This window comes from Salvelinus namaycush, chromosome 17 (genome assembly GCF_016432855.1).
Source record: "Salvelinus namaycush isolate Seneca chromosome 17, SaNama_1.0, whole genome shotgun sequence".
In the NCBI taxonomy this organism is placed as follows: domain Eukaryota; kingdom Metazoa; phylum Chordata; class Actinopteri; order Salmoniformes; family Salmonidae; genus Salvelinus; species Salvelinus namaycush.
The window spans coordinates 30880915-30890294 of record NC_052323.1 but is presented as its reverse complement, the minus strand read 5'-3'; the positions used below and the strand labels follow the sequence as shown (position 1 = coordinate 30890294).

The window sequence follows — 9380 nt, the reverse complement described above, 5'->3', positions numbered from 1 at the left end:
CACAACACCAGAAAAAAATGAATCTCTTGCCTACTTCACCCATATTTGATTTGATTTTAGCAAAAAAGTAGTGTGTAGTTCCAGTAGTTAGCTACACTGCTACATTGCAAAAAATGTAATTAACTACTGAAAACACTACCAAGATTTGAATTTGGTTCAACTACCACCAAGCTACTGCAAAATGTAATGATATTACTAGTTGAACTATTTGTAGTTCACTACTCACCCACACTGGTAACAACCAACACTTCTACAGTTACTTGGTTTCTACGCCTAGTTTCTCACTCGCTGTCACCGGTAGCTAAATCAACGCCAGTTTTATCCAAGCAATGCTCTCTCTCTTCTCCCAGGGCCGTCAGTTCAGCACTTCACTGACCAGGCAAGTTCTGGTCACGGTAAGCAAAGCAGAACATACAAGCTATTGGAAGGGCTCAACATTCCACAACAATTATGCAATGATGACTGATGACTTGAGAACGATATTATGAAACAAATCTAAAGATGTAGCCGTCACAGTCAAAAATAAGCAAAATATCTCAATATAATCCTGAAACTTCTAATGGGTGCAATGACTCACCCTCTCTGCAACCTGTTTATCCCTCTTTATTTGGCCTCCCATCCAGGTGTATGGAGACGAGTGGCGCTATGCCTATGCTCTCTTAGCAGCCAGCCAGCAGGGCAGACTGTAGCAAGTGGAGAAAGAGCTGGTCACAGTGTCTGTAAGTCAGTCCCATTCATTTCCGACACACACACACACGGGAACCCCTGACTGTCATCTGTCCCATGAACCTGGATGCCTTTCTCTTTCAGACGACCCGGTTTCAGACTGGTATCCAGCGACTGCCCCATAGCTATACTAAACAGGCATTATTTCTGTTCCTCCGGGCCCTAGTCAAGGACCCCAAGCTATCTGGCATCATGGTGAATCCCCATGTTAAACGCGGTATCAAAGAGCACACCTTCACTGATGTCATGACCATCATCATCATCAACCTCCTCAGTGGGTAGCCAGCCTTATGTCACCTGTCTCGACAGACAGGTGAAAGACAGATGGTGTTACAAAAGTTGTGTGTAATAACCGCGTAATGTGTAATAGTTGTCTTGTGTGGTGTTTATGTACCTGTGTCTGAGGCCCTGATGTAGCCCTAACAGTAATTGCCCTAAGTAGTGTCGTGGAAATTCTACACAGGGACACTCAAAGTAAATTTTAAATGAATCATTGTTTATTAACAGCAAGCTGGAGAGGTTCCAACCAACTCAATGCACCATGTACACATGTCGATCAGGAGCTCCACCGGGTCAGTCCCGTTAGTTCTCTTATATACAGACAGGTTATATTTGCATGATTTAGCTTATTCATCATTCAGAATTAATTCATCACTAACATTTGGTTCATGCATGTGACAGACAAATACCTCACTAGGCTTCTTCTCTCCAAGCTGAGACCTTGAAACTGAGATATCCTTTCGTTCTGGGCGTACTGCCCAATTGCAGATACTGATAGTGAGGATTCGTTCAATCAGTCACTTGCATGAACACAGAAATAGGTTATTAGATAAGCACAAACATAAAATGTCCCATCGCAGGAGATAACTACATTTGAATTGAATTGAATATCTTTACTTCCATTCCTCAGATGTTATGGCTGATAACGACCGTCTGACGCTGATCTCTGACATCATCTCAGCCTTCAGCAAGATGATGAGTGCTCACCGTGGAGAGGTCCTCTGTACTGTCACCACCACACAGGTAGGAACTGACACACACACACACACCATCATTACACATATTTAATCTTATCCCAGATCAGCCAACTCAAGATGTACATTAATCCACACTAAAATGTAATTGACATGTTGTTTACATTTACAGAACTTAATAATTTGCAGATTAATTGTTTTCATTTATTTGACATGTTCCTAATCCTGTGTATCTTTCACAGCCTCTGGATGCTGCCAACCTCATAGACCTGAGAGTTGCTCTGAATGGCTTCCTGGCCAAAGGAGAGATGCTCAAGCTGGAGACTAAGGTAGGAACTAGGAACTCACAGAGGAGGCTACTGAATAGCTAATACTGAATAGACATAATAAGCCACAGTGGATGAAAGAATAATGGAATCAGTGTCCATCTACAGAATCAGAAACGTTGACATTTTAGGCTTACGTTTCCATTACCCCTGACTAAAATCCTCACCATAAAGTCTGCGAAATAAAGAGATGAATATAGTGATTATGAGCTGGTTTGTACATGCTGCTACAAGTCTGAATGTCTTTTCTGTTCTCTCTCTGCCCAGTCTGACCCCTCCATCCTGGGTGGAATGACAGTCAGCATCAGGGACAAGTATGTGTACATGTCTACCGAGACTAAGATCCAGAAACTGACCAAGATCAGTAGGGAGACCTAAGAATTGGCATGGCTTGCGTCCCAAATGGCACCCTATTCCCTATGTAGTGCACTACTTTTGACCAGGGCCCTATGTAGGGCAGGTAGCCTACCTGTAAGGGTGTTTAACTGTTGGCTGAGAAGTAAGACGCAGGAGAGACATAACTGTGTTTCCAACAGCGCAGTTTATTACAAAAACCCACCGGAAAACATAATAATAAAAATCAATGGGTAACATAACCTGACGCACACCAGTACAGACGTACACATACACTTACAATAAACAATCACCGACAAGGACACGAGGGGAAACAGGGTTAAATACACAACATGTAATTGATGGGATTGAAACCAGGTGTGATGGAAGGCAAGACAAAACCAAGGTCAGTGACGTCGACCGCCGAACACCGCCCGAACAAGGAGAGGGAACAACTTCGGCGGGAGTCGTGACAGTACGCGGCTCCAGCAGGGCGGCTCCAGCAGCGCGTCGACACCGACCTCGGGGACGACCCGGAGGGCGAGGCACAGGCCTGAGGAGAGACACATGGAACGAGGGGTTAATGCGGTAATCGGGGGGAAGCTGTAACCTGTAGCAAACCTCATTCACTCTCCTCAGGACTTTAAATGGACCCACAAACCGCGGACCCAGCTTCCGACAGGGCAGGCGGAGAGGCAGGTTTCGGGTCGAGAGCCAGACCCGATCACCGGGGCCTCACTGCGGTGACGGTCTGCACCAACTTTCTGGCGCAGCACGGCACGCTAAAGGTGAACATGGGCGGCGTCCCATGTTTCCTCCATGCCCCGGAACCAGTCATCCACCGCAGGAGCTTCAGTCTGACTCTGATGCCAAGGAGCCAGATCCGGCTGATACCCCAATACACATTGGAAGGGAGAAAGGCCAGTGGAGGAGTGGCGGAGCGAGTTCTGGGACATCTCTGCCCAGGGCACGAACGCTGCCCACTCCCCCGGCCGGTCCTGGCAATAGGACCTCAGAAACCTACCCACATCCTGGTTAACTCTCTCCACCTGCCTGTTACTCTCGGGGTGAAAACCCGAGGTAAGGCTGACCGAGATCCCCAGACGTTCCATGAACGCCCTCCAGACCCTCGACATGAACTGGGGACCCCGCTCAGACACTATATCCTCAGGCACCCCGTAGTGCCGGAAGACAAGGCCTCCGCAGTCTGTCGGGCCGTAGGGAGACCGGGCAACTGGAGGAGATGACAGGACTTAGAAAAACGATCCACAACGACCACGATCGTGGTGTTACCCTGTGAGGGAGGAAGATCGGTAAGGAAATCTACTGACAGGTGCGACCACGGCCGTTGTGGAACGGGTAAGGGTTGTAACTTACCTCTGGGCAGGTGCCTAGGAGCCCTACAATGGGCACACACCGAGCAGGAGGAAACATAAACCCTCACATCCTTAGCCAAAGTGGGCCACCAGTACTTCCCACTAAGACAGCGCACCGTCCGACCTATTCCAGGATGACCAGAGGAGGGTGACGTGTGGGCCCAATAGATCAGACGGTCGCGGACAGCAGACGGATGGTACAGACGCCCAGCTGGACACTGGAGGGGAGCGGGCTCTGCACGTAACGCCTGCTCAATGTCCGCGTCAATCAATCAAATCAATCAAGTTTATTTTATATAGCCCTTCGTACATCAGCTAATATCTCGAAGTGCTGTACAGAAACCCAGCCTAAAACCCCAAACAGCAAGCAATGCAGGTGTAGAAGCACGGTGACTAGGAAAAACTCCCTAGAAAGGCCAAAACCTAGGAAGAAACCTAGAGAGGAACCAGGCTATGATGGGTGGCCAGTCCTCTTCTGGCTGTGCCGGGTGGAGATTATAACAGAACATGGCCAAGATGTTCAAAATGTTCATAAATGACAAGCATGGTCAAATAATAATCAGGAATAAATGTCAGTTGGCTTTTCATAGCCGATAATTAAGAGTTGAAAACAGCAGGTCTGGGACAGGTAGGGGTTCCATAACCGCAGGCAGAACAGTTGAAACTGGGACAGCAGCAAGGCCAGGTAGACTGGGGACAGCAAGGAGTCATCATGCCCGGTAGTCCTGACGTATGGTCCTAGGGCTCAGTTCCTCCGAGAGAGAGAAAGAAAGAGAGGAGAGAATTAGAGAGAGCCAAGATGTTCAAAATGTTCATAAATGACAAGCATGGTCAAATAATAATCAGGAATAAATGTCAGTTGGCTTTTCATAGCCGATAATTAAGAGTTGAAAACAGCAGGTCTGGGACAGGTAGGGGTTCCATAACCGCAGGCAGAACAGTTGAAACTGGGACAGCAGCAAGGCCAGGTGGACTGGGGACAGCAAGGAGTCATCATGCCCGGTAGTCCTGACGTATGGTCCTAGGGCTCAGGTCCTCCAAGAAAGAGAGAAGGAGAGAATTAGAGAGAGCATACTTAAATTCCCACAGGACACTGGATAAGACAGGAGAAGTACTCCAGATATAACCAACTGGCCCTAGCCCCCCGACACAAACTACTGCAGCATAAATACTGGAGGCTGAGACAGGAGGGGTCAGGAGACACTGTGGCCCCATCCGATGATACCCCCGGACAGGGCCAAACAGGAAGGATATAACCCCATCCACTTTGCCAAAGCACAGCCCCCGCACCACTAGAGGGATATCTTCAGCCACCAACTTACAATCCTGAGACAAGGCCGAGTATAGCCCACAAAGATCTCCACCACAGCACAAACCAAGGGGGAGCGCCAACCCAGACAGGAAGATCACGTCAGTAACTCAACCCACTCAAGTGACGCACCCCTCCTAGGGACGGCATGAAAGAGCACCAGTAAGCCAGTGACTCAGCCCCTGTAATAGGGTTAGAGGTAGAGAATCCCAGTGGAGGGGAACCGGCCAGGCAGAGACAGCAAGGGCGGTTCGTTGCTCCAGAGCCTTTCCGTTCACCTTCACACTCCTGGGCCAGACTACACTCAATCATATGACCTACTGAAGAGATAAGTCTTCAGTAAAGACTTAAAGGTTGAGACCGAGTCTGCGTGTCTCACATGGGTAGGCAGACCATTCCATAAAAATGGAGATCTATAGGAGAAAGCCCTGCCTCCAGCTGTTTGCTTAGAAATTCTAGGGACAATTAGGAGGCCTGCGTCTTGTGACCGTAGCGTACGTGTAGGTATGTACGGCAGGACCAACTCGGAAAGATAGGTAGGAGCAAGCCCATGTAACGCTTTATAGGTTAACAGTAAAACCTTGAAATCAGCCCTTGCCTTAACAGGAAGCCAGTGTAGGGAAGCTAGCACTGGAGTAATATGATCAAATTTCTTGGTTCTAGTCAGGATTCTAGCAGCCGTATTTAGCACTAACTGAAGTTTATTTAGTGCTTTATCCGGGTAGCCGGAAAGTAGAGCATTGCAGTAGTCTAGCCTAGAAGTAACAAATGCATGGATTAATTTTTCTGCATCATTTTTGGACCAAAAATTTCAGATTTTTGCAATGTTACGTAGATGGAAAAAAGCTGTCCTTGAAACAGTCTTGATATGTTCGTCAAAAGAGAGATCAGGGTCAAGAGTAACGCCGAGGTCCTTCACAGTTTTATTTGAGACGACTTTACAACCATCAAGATTAATTGTCAGATTTAACAGAAGATCTCTTTGTTTCTTGGGACCTAGAACAAGCATCTCTGTTTTGTCCGAGTTTAAAAGTAGAACGTTTTCAGCCATCCACTTCCTTATGTCTGAAACACAGGCTTCTAGCGAGGGCAATTTTGGGGCTTCACCATGTTTCATTGAAATGTACAGCTGTGTGTCATCCGCATAGCAGTGAAAGTTAACATGTTTTCGAATAACATCCCCAAGAGGTAAAATATATAGTGAAAACAATAGTGGTCCTAAAACGGAACCTTGAGGAACACCGAAATGTACAGTTGATTTGTCAGAGGACAAACCATTCACAGAGACAAACTGATATCTTTCCGACAGATAAGATCTAAACCAGGCCAGAACTTGTCCGTGTAGACCAATTTAGGTTTCCAGTCTCTCCAAAAGAATGTGGTGATCGATGGTGTCAAAGGCAGCACTAAGGTCTAGTAGCACGAGGACAGATGCAGAGCCTCGGTCTGACGCCATTAAAAGGTCATTTACCACCTTCACAAGTGCAGTCTCAGTGCTATGATGGGGTCTAAAACCAGACTGAAGCATTTCGTATACATTGTTTGTCTTCAGGAAGGCAGTGAGTTGCTGCGCAACAGCTTTTTCTAAAATTTTTGAGAGGAATGGAAGATTCGATATAGGCCGATAGTTTTTTATATTTTCCGGGTCAAGGTTTGGCTTTTTCAAGAGAGGCTTTATTACTGCCACTTTTAGTGAGTTTGGTACACATCCGGTGGATAGAGAGCCGTTTATTATGTTCAACATAGGAGGGCCAAGCACAGGAAGCAGCTCTTTCAGTAGTTTAGTAGGAATAGGATCCAGTATGCAGCTTGAAGGTTTAGAGGCCATGATTATTTTCATCATTGTGTCAAGAGATATAGTACTAAAACACTTAAGTGTCTCTCCCGATCCCAGGCCCTGGCAGAGCTGTGCAGATCCAGGACAGCTAAGCCCTGGAGGAATACGCAGATTTAAAGAGGAGTCCGTAATTTGCTTTCTAATGATCATGATCTTTTCCTCAAAGAAGTTCATGAATTTATTACTGCTGAAGTGAAAGCCATCCTCTCTTGGGGAATGCTGCCTTTTAGTTAGCTTTGCAACAGTATCAAAAATAAATTTTGGATTGTTCTTATTTTCCTCAATTAAGTTGGAAAAGTAGGATGATCGAGCAGCAGTGAGGGCTCTTCGATACTGCACGGTACTGTCTTTCCAAGCTAGTCAGAAGACTTCCAGTTTGGTGTGGCGCCATTTCCGTTCCAATTTTCTGGAAGCTTGCTTCAGAGCTCGGGTATTTTCTGTATACCAGGGAGCTAGTTTCTTATGACAAATGTTTTTTGTTTTTAGGGGTGCAACTGCATCTAGGGTATTGCGCAAGGTTAAATTGAGTTCCTCAGTTAGGTGGTTAACTGATTTTTGTCCTCTGACGTCCTTGGGTAGGCATAAGGAGTCTGGAAGGGCATCAAGGAATTTTTGTGTTGTCTGAGAATTTATAGCACGACTTTTGATGCTCCTTGGTTGGAGTCTGAGCAGATTATTTGTTGCGATTTCAAACGTAATAAAATGGTGGTCCGATAGTCCAGGATTATGAGGAAAAACATTAAGATCTACAACATTTATTCCATGGGACAAAACTAGGTCCAGAGTATGACTGTGGCAGTGAGTAGGTCCAGAGACATGTTGGACAAAACCCACTGAGTCGATGATGGCTCCGAAAGCCTTTTGGAGTGGGTATGTGGACTTTTCCATATGAATATTAAAATCACCAAAAATTAGAATATTATCTGCTATGACTACAAGGTCCGATAGGAATTCAGGGAACTCAGAGAGGAACGCTGTATATGGCCCAGCTCCCACACTACCGGCGCCACCAGGCAGGAGGCGGGGAGTATGGGAGTGGGATCCATGGGCCGCTCCTCTGTGTCATACAGCTGGGACAATGCGTCTGCCTTAACGTTCTGGGAGCCTGGTCTGTAGGAAAGGGAAAACACAAAACGGGTGAAAAACATGGCCCACCTTGTCTGGCGAGGGTTCAGTCTCCTCGCTGCCCGGATGTACTCCAGATTGCGGTGGTCAGTCCAGATGAGAAAAGGGTGTCTAGCCCCCTCAAGCCAATGTCTCCACGCCTTCAAGGCCTTGACGACAGCCAACAGCTCCCGGTCCCCCACATCATAGTTTCGCTCCGCCGGGCAGCTTTGGTGGCGTACCCGAGCGCTGAGAGAGCACAGCTCCTATCCCAGCCTCAGACGCGTCCACCTCCACTATGAACGCCAAAGAGGGATCCGGATGGGCCAGCACGGGAGCCGAGGTAAACAGAGCCCTCAGGTGACCAAAAGCCATGTCCGCCTCAGCTGTCCACTGCAAGTGCACCGGGCCCCCCTTCAGCAGTCTGGTAATGGGAGCCGCTACCTGACCAAAACCCCGGATAAACCTCCGGTAGTAATTGGCAAACCCTAAGAACCACTGCACCTCCTTTACCGTGGTGGGAGTCGGCCAATTACGCACGGCTGCAATGCGGTCACTCTCCATCTCCACCCCTGAGGTGGAAATGCGATACCCTAGGAAGGAGACGGACTGTTGGAAGAACAGGCATTTCTCAGCCTTGACGTACAGGTCAAGCTCCAACAGGCGACCAAGCACTTTGTACACCAGGGACACATGCTCAGCGCGTGTAGCGGAGTATATCAAAATGTCATCAATATAAACCACCACACCCTGCCCGTGCAGGCCCCTGAAAATCTTGTCTACAAAGGCTTGGAAGACTGATCGCGCATTCATCAACCCGTACGGCATGACGAGGTACTCATAGTGCCCCGAGGTGGTACTAAAAGCCGTCTTCCACTCATCTCCCTCTCGGATACGCACCAGGTTGTAAGCGCTCCTGAGATCTAGTTTAGTGAAGAAGCGCGCCCCGTGCATTGACTCTATCACTGTGCCTATGAGCGGTAGCGGGTAACTATACCTAACAGTGATCTGATTAAGACCCCGATAGTCAATACACGGGTGCAGACCTCCCTCCTTTTTCTTCACAAAAAAGAAACTCGAGGAGGCTGGTGAAGTGGAGGACCGAATGTACCCCTGACGCAGGGATTCAGAGACATATGTTTCCATAGCCTCCGTCTCCGCCAGTGAGAGGGGATACACGTGACTCCTGGGAAGTGCAGCCTCTACCAGGAGATCTATCGCACAATCCCCCCGCCGATGGGGTGGTAATTGAGTCGCCTTCTTTTTGGAGAAGGCGAGAGCCAAATCGGCATATTCTGGGGGAATGCGCACGGTGGAGACCTGGTCTGGACTCTCCACCGTAGTAGTACCAACGGAAACCCATAAACACCTACCTGAGCACTCTCGCGACCACCC

General features: G+C 47.9%; 1 pseudogene; it reads left to right on the top strand.

Moving 5' to 3' along the window:
* The first annotated feature begins 329 nt into the window (after window positions 1-329).
* LOC120062182 lies at window positions 330-2404 on the top strand (annotated as a pseudogene).
* Window positions 2405-9380: the final 6976 nt, after the last annotated feature.